General features: G+C 32.0%; 2 protein-coding genes and 1 non-coding gene across 3 annotated transcripts in view; 1 reads left to right on the forward strand and 2 right to left on the reverse strand.

The window, feature by feature from the left end:
• LOC145263803 (UPF0415 protein C7orf25 homolog) overlaps positions 1-20,508 on the forward strand; it is a 707,479-nt gene that overhangs the window by 268,199 nt on the left and 418,772 nt on the right. The gene's annotated exons all lie outside the window — the stretch shown is intronic.
• The window catches only part of LOC145263804 (uncharacterized), a 188,378-nt gene that overhangs the window by 128,894 nt on the left and 38,976 nt on the right, over positions 1-20,508 (reverse strand). The gene's annotated exons all lie outside the window — the stretch shown is intronic.
• Trnac-aca (transfer RNA cysteine (anticodon ACA)) lies at positions 8,418-8,490 on the reverse strand. Its single transcript has one exon. It is a non-coding gene; the product is annotated as a tRNA-Cys (tRNA).

Here is a 20,508-nt window from a genome sequence, read left to right on the forward strand (position 1 = left end):
TATATATATATATATATATATATATATATATATAATTTAAGACACAAACTGAAGTGGTATGGGCTCCTCATCTGATCGATTAATAGGCTTACCCAAACAATCCTGCAAAACGCAGTTCACGCGTAGGAGACAGTGAATGGGATGAGAGGATAATATAAATAGGATGAAAAGACAGGCTTAAAGTTTTGAAGAAATTAAAGGATAAGAATAGAAAGACGCGGTTGCCAAGTCATCTCTAGTGCCTCCATGGTCAGCCAGATTACGGGGTAGGCGAACATATATATATAATGGTTGTATAGATTGGTTTCCTAGATGTAAATCCAATGAAACCCGTGTGATTATTAAAGCATGCTCAGTGGAGGACAGAGTTGGTATATTATATAGTCAATTATACAAACATTATTGGTTACATATGTGCATACATATTTCAGTGGAATCCTAACTCAATATCGTTCCTTTTTTGGCCTGATGATGTGGTCTCCTTGAATTAGGATTCTACTGAAACATGTAGACACATATGTAACCAATAATGTTTGTATAATAAACAGAATATATATATATATATATATATATATATATATATATATATATATATAGTTCCAGATTAATAATCTCTAGAGGCGAAGCAATCAATGAAATTTTAATAATTAAGTCAACAGTGCTCAATGGCGAAGCAGGGCGAAATATACTTTTTATTTGTTTTGCACAAGTATTCATATATTGCAAAACATAAACATCTTTTGATCAGTTAGTTACAAGTAACTGGAGACCTTTACAGGCGATTGGTAACTGGCTGACCAAAAAAAGTTTGTCAATGTATATGGACATATAAATGCTTATGTAAAAAAAATAATATATATATATATATATATATATATATATATATATATATATATATATATATATATATATATATATATATATTGTGACATGCCCCTTCTGAGGTTAGCTTTATTATCCGATCGTGATAATTTAAAAAGAGAAAAATTTCCTCAGGTTGCGTGGAAGGACGTGAGGAGCTACACGCCAGCCCATATTTAATTGACTTCCTCTATCAATAGGAGCATTTTAAATGGTGCTAACAATTATCTGCTCTCCTCAACTTAAACACAAACTATAGGCTTGTGTGTTGTATGAAATAGATATAGATTTATTTAGCAATCGACTGTTCCGTTGCTGTAAGAAATGCTGGGTCCGAGAAGTTTCAGCATATATTTTTAACATGAAAAGAAAATCAATTCAACATGCATATATATATATATATATATATATATATATATATATATATATATATATAAAGCTGAATATGTGTGTCTGATCACGAATAGGCTCCTATATAGTTGACTATTTTAAAAAAACTGATTACATATAATGATAGAAGATATATCGAGACACAGGAATGGGTATGTTTGATCTGGCAGAATGGTGGTTCATTAAAATTGTGGGGTCTGCGTACACGCCTGGTCCACAAAGTAGGGAAATAAAAAATTTAAAAATTAAAAAAAAACGTTTACAAGTGTTTTTGATAGAGATGTACATAAGAATACTTTGATAAGTATGTTTCAACTTAAATAGGGATGGTATAATAAAATTGTGGGGTCTGCGTTTGCGCCTGGCCTCCATAGAATGGAAATAGGCACAAAATTTAATAAAGACTTTTCATATCTATCTGCGTAAGTATACTTTGATAATTATGTTTCAGTTTGAAGAAATATGGTATAATAAAATTATGGGGTGTTCGTTCGCGCCTGACCTCCATAGAATGGAAATATGTCACAAAGTTTAACAAGGTTTTTTAATATAGATCCACAGAATATTGTGATAAGTGTTTCAGTGTGAACAGGTATGGTATAATAAATTATGGAGTTCATCTATTTTATTTTTACTTTCATCATATTTTGCTTTGGTTTTGATACCCATAAATTCAACCCAAATTTACAACCCTTCCTTTTCATAACCTATCATACTTTCATAAATCAGAGTCCATTTTCAGTAGGCTGTTTTTGAACCCAGTCAACGACGGGTACTTTTGCTAGTATATATATATATATATATATATATATATATATATATATATATATATATATATTCCTTTTTATTTTAATGAACAGAATCAAAGAACGAATAGGTAATATATACAAATTTCAAAAGATGATAATATATATATGCATAGGTTCATAAGTCTTTTTTTCTTTTTCCTTTCTTTTTTTATTTTTGAGCTCCCAATAACAAAAAGAACAAGACAAATTCACAACAGAAATAACTTACAGAGTTGCTCCCCTTTATGTCATTTGGAAGACAAATTTATAACAGAAATAATTTACAGAGTTGTGCCCAACATTCTCTTTTGTTTTATTTCTTTGTTTATATTTCTCCTTTTTCCGTTTTATTATTTTTCTTTTTTTCTTTCGGGCGATATTTTTTTTTTATCAAACTCTAGCGAGATTTCTGAGTTTTTGACATTTAATAGTTCTCTCACATTGGTTCGATATATATATATCTTTATGACTCACAAATTAGAAAAGTAAAAGATAAACCGAACTTTAGTTTACGCTGGGTGACAACAAATATGTTTTTCTTTTCATATTTCTCGTGGTGTTGTTTTTATCAGCGAAGTTGCTTAAACATGTTCTCTCCTTGGAATCTCTTCTGCAACTAACTCGCATTTCAAATTCTTAACGGTTAACTTTCTTTTGAAAGAAAAGCTGATTACATTTTTCTGAATTTTAAATATATCAGCGTTTTTTTTTTTTTCGCTGTTGCCATGGCGATGGATTTGTTTGCTTGGTTGTTTTGATTCCTTTGTGTCTGGGAATTTTAACCATTAAACTTATTTTTGTTAATATGACATTGACATATTTCAATAATGCAACAATATATATATATATATATATATATATATATATATATATATATATATATATATATATATATATATATGAACTATAATATAGGTATATTCTAAGATCCAAGGTTTTATTTATCTTAATGGCCAGTTCTTTTAACATTAAAACTTCGCCACATTTTACAGATCTGTTTCATTTACATAGAACAATCAATATTTTTATGTTTTATATTTACTTACGTATACTCATCAGAAAACAAAACCAAAATATTTTCTTAGAAAAAAATAAGCATGACCATATAATATTTGAAATTAAGCATATAGAAAAATTCACATAGCATGTTTATTTAGGTTGACATATCTCCTATATAATATTTTGATTGCAGAAATTCCTCTCTGAACTAAAATACACTAGGTTTGCACCAACAGATGCCACATACAAATATACTATGTTTATGTAACTTTTGAACGCCATTTTAGACACATTTAGTCGTTATAATAAAATCCTACATTACATCCTAGGAGCAACATCATCATAATCGCAACTATCTTTAAAGGAAGTAGTTCCTATTTTTCCCTCTAAATACCAAGTCCTCTTACCATTCCCACTCATCACCAGGAGGAATTCTGCACTTTCGACAGATCTGGGGTTGCACCCTTATTAACTGAATCCTATACTCATTTACATACCACATCCAAAAATGACAGACCCAAAGAACTTTGATCTTTTTGAATTTTTGACATGAGGATTGGTTATTCATACTATTTGGATTTATTGGACTACTGTTCTCATCTTGTGTCTGATTTTCACAACGTTTCAGTTAATGTAACCTCCGACCTTCTTCAGGTATATCTTGTCGAACTCGACACTCAAGATGAGAACAGTAGTCCGATAAATCCAAATAATATGAATGACCAAAGAACTTTCTATTTTTTTTTCTCAACCCGACGGACACAGTCCAACTTTCTGCTGCCAAATAAATCCTTTTATTGTTTAATTTTTAAAAGAGGTTTTGTTATTTATTATGCTGCGTTTTTGTGTTTGGCGGTTAATTATTTTTATTAGAGATGCTAACAAACCTCTGTATTATATTCTGAAACAAGATTAACCAGAGTAATTAGATAAGTAAGAGATGGCTTAAATAAGTTTCCAGACCTTTTTTCGTATGAGCACTTTTGTTGGTAGTATACACATAAAACTTTAGTCCCCTTCAAAGTAATCTCCTCTGGTTGCAATGCACTTGGTGTACCGTTCCAACAAATTTTGGAAGACCCTATGGAAGTTCTCTTGTGTGAGCATGTCAATGACCCTCGTCACAGCCTCTTTCATCTCCTCAATTGTCTCATAATGACAGCCTCTAAGGTTTTTGTTGCGCTTAACCAAAAGTCTCAGAGACCAAGGTCTGGACTATAGGAAATGTGAAGAACTGCGTTGATGCCCATCTTGGTGTAATAGTCTGTGACACGAATGGAGTTGTCAACTGGAGCATTCATGTAAACCTTCTGCATCTTCACTTCCTTACAAATAATTTTGTATACAGTTCCCACACTGATATCAAAATTTGCACTTATTGTCTCTATAGACACATGATGGTCTTTATCCATGAAGTTCTTTATTTATCCTATTAACTCTGATGTTCTGACTTTGTTACTCCTCCCACATCTCTCATCATCCCTTACAGACTCCTTGCCTTCTTTGAATCTCTTATGCCACTCAAAAACTGATGCTTGATTCATCCAAAAATGACCCAAAAGCAGTCTGAAGCGTTTCATATGTTTCTGTGGCATTTTTTCTAAGTTTAAAACAGAATTTTATTGTATATCGTTTTTCTAAAGTGTCCTCACGTCCAGATTGCATTTTTAAAATTCACCTGCTGTGACAATCAGGCTTTAGTAGGGTGTATTCCAATTTCTACTGTAGCTGTTTCTTTGAACCCGAAATTATCAAAATTGGTCAGTCATTTTATGATTTGTATAGCGATAACATATTGAATTTTCAAGAGTCTACGACAATTTTAAATGCATGCTCAGAAAAAGTCTGGAAACTTATAGAAGGCACCTCATAATTTTCTGTTTGAATAAATATGGTACAATAATTTCGTGAGGTCTGTGTTTGAGCTAGGCTCTATAGAACGGAATATTTTTAAGCACGTCATCAATATACAATAAGTGCCGTATATAACTGTAGAATTTCCACAGGCCCCTTTAATTAAACGATAATATTAATTTAAACATAATTCATTATTTATTTTGAAACCAAATATTTCCACTTTCATCCTACTTGTTGTATATCATCATTATATTTGTGTTTACATTGGCAGACCTCTTGAAATTCTTCCCGTAATGTAGTAATTATCTCCCATTCTTGTCAGCCATCTCTTTAGAAGATATGGGCAAATAGCCGACATCATACTTGCTCCAGAAATCAAAATGGCCAAAGATAAAATCGTTATTTTCAAGTTTGAAAATGCTAACGGAAAGAGAAATATAAATTAGACATTTTTATTTCAGACATTTGGTGAACTTTGGAAGGTTTTTTTCTTTTTTCTTTTCTTTTTAAAAAATTTTTTTTTTTTTTTTAGATGTATTAGAGCATCTTTGTCCGCCATAAAGTTTCAGTTAGAAATAGCATCTGCCATGGTTGCCTCCACTTAAATTTAAGATAGTATTTACGTCAGTATGTCACGTTTGAATTTGAAATAGCATCTTTTATTTTATTTTTTTACTCTTTTTTTTTAATCCCAAACAAGGCGTATTGCCACCTAGTCGTAAGGGGCTACTATTTTGAATTATGCTTAACAGGGGATTGAAGAGTGAGATGTTTATTTGCATTACATTTAAACTTCTGCGTTATCAGCATAGTCAGAGAAGCAGGAAACAGGGTGGGAACTCCAAAGGAAGAAACTGCCATTGATTCTGTAAACAAGTTGATATATGGATAGATTTTGATGTCATGTTTACGTTTGTCGGCATATTAAATAGCTTTAAATAGAATTTTTGTATGTTAAGGCTTAGCTTGAAATAGCATTTTTGTAAGTTACGGCTTTGCTCGAAATAGCATTTTCGTTGGCATCTCACATTTAATTTTGACATAGCATTTTCGTTGGAATGTTATAGTTGAGCTTAAAATAACACTTTAGTCGGTATGCCAGGTTTGACGCAGTATTTACATCACGCTGTCTTGTTGAAATTTAAATATTTAATGTTGTTTTACTAAAGTTTTCACGCATGCCATCATCCAAGATTTCTCTTTAGGCAACGCCACAGGTTGTTCTTAAAGTCTAAGTGACAACATGTCTCCTCAGATTTCCATTAATCTTCACCTCTTTTGATAACCTTTGCAAATTAATTTGCATTATCGTAATAGCCGTTTACCATTGATTTCTTGTTGGCAACGACCATTAGTCTTCACTGGAATTTTGGTGGCAATAAGCATCCCCAAGGTCTCAGTCCTCTTAATTCCCTTCATTCTCGTGGCAATTGTTTGGTGGCCCGGAGGTAGAGGCTTAGCAAATGGAGTCTAAGGTGGCTTCGTGGCTAGGTTCGAACCTCCTGACCAGCAGGAATTGTCATCCTACACTGATAATAGCGTAAACATGGAACACTAGTGTCTGTAGGTATTAAAGAATAATTATTATTTAATTATATATATGTAACTGGGTTTGAATTCTTTTGAACAGCAATAATTATCACTTCCTGCACTGATGATTGCGAAAGCATGAAACACTAGTGTATGTAGATTTAAAAATAATTATTAATATTTATGATTGCAGACCTCTTTAAGATTAGAAAAGTTGAGCCCTGTTTGGGGAAATTAAACAAAAAGGTACTCAACTAGTGATGTGCAACGTCCACAACTTTCAATCGATAGAATACTCTCTGAATGTTTTACTGTTATGCCCGCATTTGGCGTTTATAGGCGTTAAAATTCCCGTAATTTTGGTGACAACGCTGGCTCAGGTGTAACATCCTAGCAAATGGGGTTAAAAGCTGACCTTCTAATTGGGTTTGAATCCCTTAACCAGCAACAATTATCACTTCCTACACTGATGATTACAAAAGCATGAGACACTAGTGTCTCTAGGTATAAAAACAATTATTAATATTTATCAAAATATAATAATAAAACACACACACACACACATATATATATGAGCAAACAGTTAATAAAATATGTTAAAAAACACTTTGAAATGAGTTAAAAACATATTTAATTTGAAAAGGAAACACTAGATAAATGGATAGTCCTTAATCCACGGAGTTTCGAAGAAATACTTTCCTTCTCATCAGAGGGTAGGAATTAGCAAAATGCGGGATCGGATTTTGCATGCAGAAGTATTTGATGAAACAACAAGTAAGTCAAAGATCTTACTTGAAAACAAAAAAAGTGAAGCAGATGGAATATGGTGAAGAAAAAGGTGATTACACACGAATGGATAGTCTGGTGTAAGATAAAATATCCAGTGGCGGTAAAATCCAAATGTAAAACTTCAAGAAAGTTAAAAGAATTTCCATTTGTACAAGAATTTCCATATATATATATATATATATATATATATAATGGCTATATACAGACCAAATTTATTAAACATTATGAATTAAAAAGTAAAAAATGAAAAGGCTACCTAAATGCTCAACAGAGTTAAATCGATGTTAAGAATTTGGGGAAAGAATAAAAGTAGAAACCATGTTAAGTCCTAAAAGATTTATTTTTGCTTGCAAAGAGAAAGTCACAAAGATGTAATGTAGATTGTTTCTAGAATTTTCAAATGAAAAGGCGAGTGTGACTTACTAAGAATTGAGAACAAGTTGACACTAAGCTTGAAGGCACAAACACGGCTATTTATAAGGTGTTCACAGATGGCCGAACCGTAGGTATTATTCAAAACATCTGACACATTAGCATATCGAATCTTAAGTGCTCATAATTCCTTGTTGGCAACTTATTTCTTTTTCTCCCTTCCAGTACTCTCCTGACTCAGTGAGGGTATAGCACATGCGATATGGCACAGTTGTATATCAGTTTTCCTTGGAGGTAGACGTCACTATGTCATTCTGGGTGTTCAGTCACCCTAGCTGACTAACGTAGGTATGATTTTATCATTTATATATTTTTGTATTTTTCTAGTGGGAATGAAGATTTGTAGCTATAAGCGCATATTATGTGTCATTTTGTTACTCTGTAATATTTAATATGGAATTAATGTTCTGGTATTTTGTTTATCATAAGTTTTGATGGTATTATTATTTTATTTACAATTTATTACTTTTTAAGTCTTGTAACTATGAGCTTAGCTAATGTAATAATTTTTTCTTTAGTTTTATAATTTATTTTATTGCATTATTTTATACTAGCGGCTGTGCCGCATCGGCACACGCAACGCCGAGTCAAACACAAAATCAGCTACATTTAACATCAAGTACATTCAACATCGTCTCACCATCAATGCTTCGTCTGTGAACTCGTATGGGAAATTCCCATATGCACAAAACAAAATCACTGAAAAAAACAAAGATACCCTAACTAAGAGTAATGAGTAAACGTTGGATAAAATGATGGTTAAAATTATTATGAACTTGCCAGGATTCGAACCTGGAACCTTCTGATCTGTAGTCAGACACATTATCCATTGTGCCATAAGTCCTGTCTTTATGCCAAAAGATGTTACCGCGACTGTATACAGACAGTGCTAAATTCCGTTGACATGGGCAGGTAACTTTTTCGCCAATTCCACAAAACGGCTCAAAAATCCCTTATTTTGGGCTTTTTGTGTGACTCGGCGTTGTTCGTCACGAAACATATATAAATAAGGACAATCTAGTGACTCACACCTTTCGGGGGGGGGGGGGGAAGAATTTTTCAATTCCGTGCATCCGTTCGAAAGTTTTATTGGTATGTATAGTATATATATATATATATATATATATATATATATATATATATATATATATATATATATAAACATTTAAAATTTTATTAATAATATAGATTAATATCAACAAGATACAAGTGATTCAAACTGTTCAACAGAGATTGTAGGTTTATCCTGAACCAGCAGGATAACTATATTTTACAAAATAATGACACTATAAACTGTTAATTTGTGTGAGTGATCTCCCCTGAAAAACTCTCCATGCTAGTGGGCGGTTTCCGATCGGGAGGGGAGAAGTGGCCATTGTTGTATATATTCGGTAGTTAGTGAGGAGTCGAATAAAACATTCTCTTCGTATCTGTTGTCGAAGTCCGTCATTTATATGTTTAAATATTTCTTTATACATATTAATAGTCCTGTATTTGACTATTAACATAAACATTTTTGTATTGGTGTGTATAAACCCTCCATGAAACTGTTTGTTATACCCAGGTGACTAACGCAGGGTTAATAATGGATTCTACAATGTCTAGAGGACAGCCATTGTTGCAAAGGGTCTTTGTAATACATTTAATTTTATCAATCAGTCTTTGAACAAATCCTTAGAGCGCTATATGTAAGGATTTTAATTCGATTTAATTTTTGTTTTGTGAGGCAAAAAGAGTCCCATCCCAACGCCTGTGAAGACTCCTACGTACAACGCCTGTTATTCGCAAATGGTTTTCAAATGCTAGAATAAAGTAACTTATTCTTTCTGCTAACTCACTTCTGAAATATTTCTCCTTCTTTACGCCTTCACGGTTAGAGTGTGGTGTCCAGGCCTCTGCTCGACATCTAATACGTGATACCCGGCATCTGAAGAAACTTCAAAGACTGGCTACTCGAATGATGCAAGGTCTATTTGAAGCTGTTCTATGAAAGCTGATTCTAAGAAACTTAACTTTTTCTCCCTTGAGCGCTGATTATGACGCAGTGGTCATTGTGAATGATATATCTCGTGACCTATTATTCATTTTCGCATCATAAAGATATCTATGCGGACACCACAAGAAACTATTTCACTGCCGACGTCAATTGAAGAAGGCCACTTTCTCAGTCAGGATCACTGAACCTTGGAATAGACTTCCAAGAGAGGCAATAAATACGCCAACAATGCAGAAATTAAAGGCTACCGTATCTTTATTTTTTGTAACTTTCTATCTCTTTTTCTCTGGCAATTGAAGTTTTTTATTTGTTTTATTTTATGCGAAATTGAATTGAATTGAATTATATCGTATCGAACCGGCACTCACCCGAGACTAGTTGAACCGGCACTCACCCGAGACTGGTTGAACTGGCACTCACTCAAGACTGGTTGAACTGGCACTCCCCAAAGACTGGTTGAACCGGCACTCACCCGAGACTGGTTAAACCAGCACTCACCCAAGATTGGTTGAACCGGTACTCACCCTAGGTTGAACTGGTACTCACCCTAGACTGGTTGAACCGGCACTTACCCAAGACTGGCTGAACTGGCACTCACCCAATGGCTGAACTGGCATTCACCCTAGACTGGTTGAACCAGCTTTCTTCAAGAACAGAAATTTCATAGGAATTCATTTACGGTTTCCAGTTTCATGTATATCCTAGCCAGGGAAGATGACTTCTTGGAGGAAGATGCTGACGTACTCCCACATAGCATGCCTGTTATTCACGAATGGTTACCCCTCTGGTACTGACTGCTTAACATATGATCTAACAAGAACTGAAGTGTAAAGGTGATTATGCTGCAGATTGAATTGAATTGAGATTAACGTGATTTAATTACTTAAAAAGGACAGTTCAACAAGTATTTTTTGACATTTGATTTGAAGAAGACCATGTTGTAGTCTGATGGGAAGCAATCACGTGGCAATGTGTTCCGCAGATAGCAAGTTTCTGGAAAGAAACCCTGTTCATGGAAATTGTTTTGTGTTAAGTACATGGAGGGAGAAAGGAAAGCTCTTTGCAGTTGTGGTAGATGACGAGTTGTAGTATATAATTGTTTGAAATAATAATAATAATAAATCATTTTTTAAAAACTATTATGTAAGTATACATAACATTGTTTCGCAATATATATATATATATATATAATGTATGTATATATTCATTTTATGGTACAATAAATCTCGCATCTATTTCTGACGTTTCACTTGTTCTCCATTTTCGGTAAAACTATTTTTAATGGCTTCCATATTTAAGTGGAGTCAGGAAAATAAGCTGTTTTCAGACCATTAGGAAAAGTGCAGTACGTTTTAAACAATTATTTTTATAACCATACTGAATGCAATAGCAATATTTATTGCATACACACACATATATATATGTGTCAATTACATATATAAATAGATAGATAGATAGATATAATGCCATCTTCTATCTATATATAAAAAAGGTAAATGAGGCGCATGCATGTTTGTATGTCCAAAAAAGGCTTTTTCCGTCGGGCATCTTGGGGGGGGGGTTACTATGTCTTAAAACTCTTTATATATCCCCTAGATCATAATATATACGATTTGTGAACGCGCGTCTAGATTTATTTACGTCGAATTTTATAAAATTCTTCCTATTTCAGCTTCTCACGTGTTCATTCGTCTTTTTCGTATAAAAGCGAAACTGATCTGAAGCAAAAGGTGCGTAAAGGCCGGGAACGTCCAGAAAGCAATGGGCGTTTGATCAATGTGTGTGTGAGGGGGGAAACTCCTTATATCAGACAATTGCTATTCATATGGACACTCTCCTCTTTATGGGGAGCTGGTTTTCCCCCCAACATTTTGGCAAAATAAAAAGTTGGGAAACATAACTAAAATAACTACCTCGCAGTAAATATTCACTGCGAGACTTCTGTGGCATGATCATTAAAATTGCGCGCACCTGTCAATTTAACTTTTTAATCGTTAAAATTAAAATCTGTTTAGTTACTCTCCCTTCGTGGGCGAGTGGGTAAGTTGTCAGGTTTTTTTCACGCTTTCTTTTCCACCTTTGCCTCAAGGTTCTGGGTTCGATCCTACCTACTTACCAAAATTTTTTTTCTTTTTTGTCAACACACACACCTACAAACACCCGGGCAATGCCGGGTATCCCCGCTAGCCTATAATATTAATCTCACCTGTCTATTTAAATGTATGTATGTATGTATGCCTAAAACTTTCGACAGAAGTGATGGATTTTCACGAGATCGGTATTGTTTTGGAGCTCAATTCTTCGGATGACAAATATCAAAAAAATTAACTAAAAAACATAAAACTTCCTTCACCCTCAAAGTTTAAGTTTCTCGCGAGTGAGTTATTTTAAGTGTTCTATTTAAGATTGTTATTTCATCAACTTTAAATAATAATTATATTGATAATATATTTAATTTAATTTATTTGGAATTATTATTTCCGACATCAGTTTTTTAGAAACGGGTAGAGTTATTTCCCCTGACGAGTCTTTTTTCTTTTTTATATATGTTCTGAAGTTCGAAAGATAAAAAAAGAAACTCTTCCCCACATAAAATAATTTGCTTATCGCAATAATTTTCTAGCATGAAAATATAATTTCGTGTAGACAGAAAGATGTTTTGTTTTATTTTTTTAAATATTTATAAGTGAATAAATGAATAAAACACTTACAAATAAGCGAAAAGATCTCATTTGTTTGTTTTTATTATTCTTGAAATGACTATACAGAATCTTTGAGCGTTCCGGGAATTGACCCCCCCCCCTCAAAAAAACAAAAAAAACAAAGAAAGAAACAAGTCGAAAATTTCTTTTATTAAAATAAAAAAAAACAATGAAAAAAAAACAATAAAAGGAATTCCATTTTGTTCTTAAATTTTCAAGCGCGTTAATGTTTATAAACGTTATTATTTCTACAGTGGGCAAATTAGCTTTTCCCTTTATTTGCTTTTCAGGTTCGAGTTTGCCTACACGACTATTCTTTTTTTTCAGTCGCTCTGGCACTCGGTGATATTTTTATTGAAACAAAAGTTGTTTTGATTCATTTATTTTTTATTTTATTTATTTATTTATTTATTTTTATTTTTTTTGTTGGGCGTGGAGTCCAGCACACGAGCAACAAAAAGTGCTCAATATCTGGAGAATAACTTCTTCTCTTTTTGTATCTATTCTGCCGAAATATCTGGTTGAGGAGGGTACCACGTACTTCTTTTACATGTTTTTATCCGTTCTTTTGTTTTTGAAATTGTTGTGGGGATATCGACGTTGCCCACGATGAAAATGATTAATATCCTTAGTATAGCAGGTTTGTTCCAAAAAGAACTTCATCTCAACCCGGGCATCTCGGGTACTCATGCTAGTATATATAGACACGTCACAACGTTAAAGAAGCATTAATTATATAGACAGACCCTGTGTATATATCTCCTACAACAAAGTGAGTGATAACTGCCAAGATAGATTTACGTTTAGAAAAATTAAATCAAAAATGTTTTTCTGTTTACAAATGATAGAATTGCAATTCCAAGACATATTTTATTTGATCTCCAAGAAAAGCAAATGTTAGGTTTGAATGATGCTTAGTAATGAATCACATTTAGAGCATGTCATTGAATAGCAATAAAACAAAGACTGTTGGATATTCTTGGCGAAACCTTGATGGGCAAATCACACAGACTGTATTTGTACCCAATATTGCTGGATTGTTGAAAGGATTGTTAATTTTCCTAACGATTCCATCGGTGACACTTTTTTTTCAGGAAGTGACTTCACCTTGTAGGGGTTCATATCATTGAATAGTGATAAGGCAAAGACTGTTGGATATTGATGACTGACACTTGGTGGCCAAGTCAGGTATAGACTTGAATTTATTTGTATCAAATGTGGTTGAATTGCTGGAAGGGTTGTGAATTTTCCTAACGATTCTATATGGGTGACTTGTATTTGTGTGTGTGTGTGTGTGTGTGGAGTAACTTCATCCTGTAGAGACTCTATTTTTTTATAATAATAGAATGAAAAAAAAAAAAATAACAGGGTTTATCATCATCATCATCGGCCTTGCTGTTTTAATAGCATCGGCAACCACGGCTCCCCAAATTGTAGAGCCGTGATAATCTTGGGAAGACAAAGACGGTAGTTTCCCGTCGCTTTCTGTCTTGATTCGGGGTTGCATCACCCTCAGTGAGTTAAATTCGCCCCCAGATACCAACCTGAAAATTTCTACGACTCGGCACAGTACATACAGTGCGTGGCCTTCCCAAATGGTCACCATCTGGTACTGGCCAGGCTCATCGTTACTTAACTTTGGTGATCTGTCGAGAACCGATGTGTCAACGTGATTGTGCTGTATATACTTTGTTAGGGTTATTGAAAAGTTTGTTTTATTTTTACGTTTTAAGATGATTGCACTCTGGATCACTCCACTTTTTAATATCTTTAACCTCTTTGCTCTTTCCTCATACCTTTGACGTAGTCGGTATTAACTTTCGACCCAGGATTACTGAACGAGTTTATTTCGGCCGGCTGTGTACACATCGGAGCAAAGTAGATTCTATGATAAACATTCATTCTTTTTGTCCATCTATCATTTTCGTTGGTTAATGGATGCCATGTGATATGTCTGCTCAGGGCAGACAGTTTGAGTGTTGCTATCAATTGACAAGTGCAACAAGTGGGAGATTCCTCTGACCAGTCGAGACGATTCTTTATTTGCAGTTAATGCCACTTTTCAATGTGTTTATGCGTCTTGAAAAAGAGACCCTGACCATAGATTCGTCATGCTTCAGTTGGAAATAACAATGGAAATGTCTTTGCTTACATGTTTACAAGAGCCGGTCTGTCAGATTTATTTTTATTGTAATGTCACACGTAAGTATGGAATATTATTACACATGGTCTGTAATTCTTAAATGATGAATAGAATCGACATCGGTATATGCACAAATGAAATGGATGAGTTATGAATCCAAGTATGTTCCAAGAGGCTTTGTCAGTCGGCCTGTCATGATTAAGTTTCAAATAGCATTTTATTTGGTCTGACATGCATAAGTTAGAAAGAGTATTTTCGTTGGTCTGTCATACATAAGTTAGAAATAGTATTTTCGTTCGTCTGTCATGCTTAAGTTTAAAATAACATTTTTTTTTTGGTCTGTCATACTTCAATTTGAAATGTTATAGCATTTTCTTAGGTCTGTCATGCTGGTTTTGAAAACGCGTTTCTTTATTCTGTAACGCTGAGGTTTCAAATAGCATTTTCTTTGGTCTGTCAAGTTTAAGCTTGGAATAACATTTTTAGATACATGCATACATCTCTGCAAAATCTTCTGTTCGCCCGTCAATGTGTCACGCTTAAGTTCAAAACAGCATTTTCATTGAAAGCGCAAATGGAAAGGACACATTTCTTCCTGCCTCGGAACAAATAAATAATTTACGAGAAAGTTACGTTGTTGCCGACCGCGAATCTGATATTATGACTAGGTTGTAATTTCTTTTCCAGTGGATGAAGTTACATCTTATTTGTGCTAATCTAGTTTTCGGGTTAAGTGTCGATCGAATTTTTAGGTATGATTGACCCCCCTCCCCCAGGTTTGACTCTAAGTCAGTTATAACAGGGAATATATTATTACATGAGTTTAGATGATGCAGTTTCATGTTTGCATAAGAAACGTGCAGGTATAGATCCCGATGAATAGGGACGATACAATTCATGAGAAAACCTTTTAATAATAAACGATGCTTCGAAACGTGTGTGGAAACTGGTCTACAGGAATTCTCACTTCTGAGACTTGATTTAAATGCCATTTGAGATCCATGTATACTTATATATTAATATATCAAGCTCCATTTCATCCTTGAAAGAAATATCGAGCTTTTTCTTTTCTTTGCAATTAGGGGGGAAAACGGTAAATGTTTTGGTTTCAATTTTAGCTGATAGCACACAAATAATATTTTTTTAAAAAACTTTTGAAGTTATTACTATATATTAGGTACAATATAATAATAAATAGAGAAGAGGCTCTATAATAATAAAAACGAAATCTGCATAAATAACAATATCATATCAAAGTGTATTCTATGACCGAGCAAAACCGAGTGACCTGCTAGTATATATATATATATATATATATATATATATATATATATATATATATATATATATATATATATATATATATATACTTAGTAATATTTTTTGGGAAAAAGGATTCCAGCAGAGTGCTCTATTATAAGGGGACAACATTTTTAAATAAAAGCGTAATATTTATATTTTCAGAGGTTTATTTATCTTATCTAAACTTTTGAAAATATATATACACATTTTATATATATATATATATATATATATATATATATATACACACACATTATATTAGTCCTCGTGCGAAACACAAAATGTTTTAAATAATAATAATAATAGAATAACAATAACAAAGACTTTCGCTGGCGAGGACTACAATTGACCGTAATCAGTTATACACTCCTTTTGAAATTTTCATCTCTACTTTTCTCGTCTGTACTGAATATTTGTTAATGAAACCTATATGAAATATGTTCCTTATTAAATTTTAAAGATTCTGAAAAAAGTTTAAAAAAATTTAATCTAAAAAAGTTATTTTAAAGTTTTTGTTAAAAAAATTCAGATTTCCTCATTATTCAGACCTGTATTACAAACAGGGGGTTGCAAAAAATGAGTTGGGGTGTGAGGAGAAATACAAACTGAAACAGAATATTCAGACCTGTAATAATACAAAGAGGGGGTTGCAAAAATGAGTTGTGGTGTGAGGAGAAATACAAACTGAAATAGAAAGAAGGAGAGATTTAAAATATAATCTTAAAAATATGAGATACAAGTTAGTAAAAGCATTTCATCCAAGGCGTGAAAATTGTTCAACAAAATGTTTTTACTATAGGCTTTAAAATAAAGGTACAAGATTCAATTTGAAATTTATTTATCTTCAAAGTGCTCTTTTATAAAATTTACAAAGTAAGGTATGAAAATTTAATTTAAATTGAATCCGAAAATTACCTTGGATTTATTTTATGTAATGTACATTCTGTTGCAATTTAAAAACATTATCTTTCACCTAGCAATTAATGATATAGATATAAAATTTTCAATGTTTTTTTTTAAAAAGTGCAACAGAATGTACATTACATAAAATAAATCCTAGGTAATTTTTTGATTCAATTTAAATTAAATTTTTATACCTTACTTTGTAAAATTTATAAAAGAACACTTTGAAGATAAATAAATTTCAAATTGAATCTTGTACCTTTATTTTTAAAGCCTATAGTAAAAACATTTTGTTTAACAATTTTCATGCCTTGGATGAAATGCTTTTCTAACTTGTATATATATATATATACACACACACATTATATATATCTACATACACACATTATATACATAAACACATTATATATATATATATATATATATATATATATATATATATATATATATATATAAAATTACAATTACATTTACCAAAATGATAAAACTAAAGTATATTATAGATATTAAAGAATTCATATTTATAAAGTAATCTCAACCAGATGTAAAAGCTCGATAAAACCAAATGGGAGATAGAGCTTATAATAGGAGCAAACAGTTCATAAAACATGTTTAAAAAACACTCTGAAAAAGAGTTAAAAACATATTTAATCTGAAAAGGAAACACTTGATAAGTGGGTAGTCCTTAATCCGCGGAGTTTTGAAGAAATACTTTCCTTCTAATCAGAGGGTAGGAATTAGCAAAATGCGGGATCGGATTTTGCATACAAAAGTATTTGATGAAACAACAAGTAAGTCAAAGATCTTATTTGATAACAAAAAGTGAAGCAGATGGTATTTGGTGAAGAAAAAGGTGATTACACGTGAATGGATAGTCTGGTGAAAGATAAATAATAATAATAATAATAATAATAATAATAATAATAATAATAATAATAATAAAAGATATACCTATAATAATAATAATAATAATAATAATAATAATAATAATAATACATATATATATATATATATATATATATATATATATCTACACACATTATATATATATATATAAACACATTATATATACACACACACATTATACATTATATATATATATATATATACACACACACACACACACACATTATACATTATATATATATACACACACACATATAATATATATACATACACATTATACACACACACACATTCAGAAGTTTAGATAAGATAAATAAACCTAAGATATATATATATATATATGTTCAAATTGGTAGTTTCGAACATTAGTTTTTAATTTTTGCATTAATCAGCCATGTTATAGCAAGTCTATACAATTTTTTTGCTAATTATTTTCTTCTAAAGAAAAAAGTAAAATGTTGACATTCAATTAGGAAATATTTGTTTGCATCTTGTGTAGTCCTTGTTTTTGAACAAAAAATTTTGTAAATGATAATTTGCATAGCTAATTCTTCACACACACACACACACACACACACACACACACACACACACACACACACACACACACACACAATTATATAAATGCAAAGTTGTGTGAGTGTGTCAGTTCGTTCCTTATCGACTTATTCCAATGTAAAAAAAAAATAAAAAAATAAGTCTACGATTAATATTTTTTTATTAAACGTAGTACTTTGGTATTAAATATCTACATAAGTTGATACGCCGTAAAACTACAAAACGTCTTAAAATAATAAGTAACCGAAATCAATTTTAAAAAAACGGTTAGAATCTCTACAATCATATAAATGCGACTTTGCCTGTGTATTTGTGAGTTTGTTCCTTATAGACTCCGAAACAGCTGAACAGATTTTCTTTAAAATTTACAGAACTTTAGTGTATATAAGTCTGGAAGTGATGTTAGTCAAGTTTTATGTCAGAATACCCCTGATCATTACCGATAATCGAAACCGTTATTTTAATTTATCTATCATCGGTAAAGCCGTTTTTGCCATGTCATTGCTTAGCAGCAATGATAGAACAACGGGCCGTGAAAATTCTACTGTGGGTAAGTTGATAGCATGCTTCTTTTTTTTTTTTTGCATGACGTGGAAGGTTCAAACTCTGCACGTAAATTTCTTTTTTTTTATTAACTGCAAAAAATTTTATGAAACTTGAAAATTTACGTATTTTTTTTGTTGTTTTTTTTTATATACATGACGAGGTCTGTAGGTTCAAACCCCGCACGTAAATTGCTTAATGTTTTTTTTTTTTAAATCAAAATTATATTTAAGCATATTTTACAATCGGAAAACACTGGACAGCCTGCTGGTATATATATATATATATATATATATATATACTTTTTCAATTATAACATATATATTAATAATATATGTTTATGGGAAAATATGCTCATTCAATTATATTTCACCTTTTATTTATACCAATCCTTTAATTTATGAAGCTCAATGTAACTACAGAACACATACAAATAAACGATACATTTCAAGATGTTGTCGCAAGATGTTGTCGATCTTACCGTTTATTTATGTTTTGTTTTGATTCTGGCACTCAAGTCATTGTTTTTTAACTTTTGAAATCACTTATATATTAGGTACAATATAATAATATATAGAGAATTTGCCCTATAATAATAGATACGAAATTTGCATGAATTAAAATATCATATTTAAGCGTATTTTATGACTGGATCATGCCGTGCATCTAATATTATATATTGTGTGTTGTTGCAATAGTTTTGGATATAATAAAAAGGGTATGGTTAAAGAAAATTGGAAGGTTCTATTTATAGACACTGGCGATAGGAACTGACCGATGAAATGGAACCACACTCTTCTAGCAATCAATCAGAAACCAGAATCGCTCGAGAAAACATATTGGATATTTTAGAATTCTCACACATAATTTTTTGTGTCCACACGAGAAGGCATCTTGCTCTGCTTCTGCAGAACTTGTACACTACAGCATTAAGAATTAATTATATAATGTTATAAATTGAATTTTTTTTTTTTGAATTCTTAATGCTGCAATATTTCAAGTTAAAAATGTATTATATTTTTAATAGAATATCTTGTCCTTTTCTTTACCAGTTTTAACAACTAGTCCTTTACTTTCCATATTTAAGCTTAACCATATTACTTTTTATGCTCACATTTTTCTATTGTAATCCATGATTTTTCCAGGCATCCAATAAATTCACTTGTTCTTTGTTTAATTTCAGTCTTAATTTTTTTTGCCCCCATAAACACATATGTAATAACAATGTACGGCACTCGTTTGCTTTCAATAAAATCCTCCCAATTATCTCCCTTTCATGCTTTCATTCTCTCTGTTTCACTTGTGATAAGTGTTTCAGTGTGAACATTATGGTAGAATAAATGATGGGGTTTATCTATTTTATTTTTACTTTCATCATATTTTGCTTTGGTTTTGATACCCCCAAATTCGAAGCTATCTCTTTACAACCCTTCCTTTTCATAATCTATCATACTTTCATAAATCAGAGTCCATTTTCTGTAGGCTGTTTTTGGACCCAGTCAACGACGGGTACTTTTGCTAGTGTGTGTGTGTGTGTATATATATATATATATATATAGGCACGCAAACAAGTTATCAGCCTACGGACAATCGTATAGGAAGAGAGTGAAAATGTGATAGTGAAAACGGACAATTTCTTATTCAGGAAAAAAAAAATAATTCGTCTCTTCTGCTTAGTATTTTTTTCTTTGATAGAAATCCTGATAAATACAAACACAAAATATGTTTGATTCGCAAGCAAAAACATAGTGACAAACAAACAAAAACAATTCTCGATGACGATCGAGCCCCCACTCCCCACCTCCTCAT

This window comes from Euprymna scolopes, chromosome 39 (assembly GCF_053919585.1).
Source record: "Euprymna scolopes isolate OS-2025 chromosome 39, ASM5391958v1, whole genome shotgun sequence".
NCBI lineage: Eukaryota > Metazoa > Mollusca > Cephalopoda > Sepiida > Sepiolidae > Euprymna > Euprymna scolopes.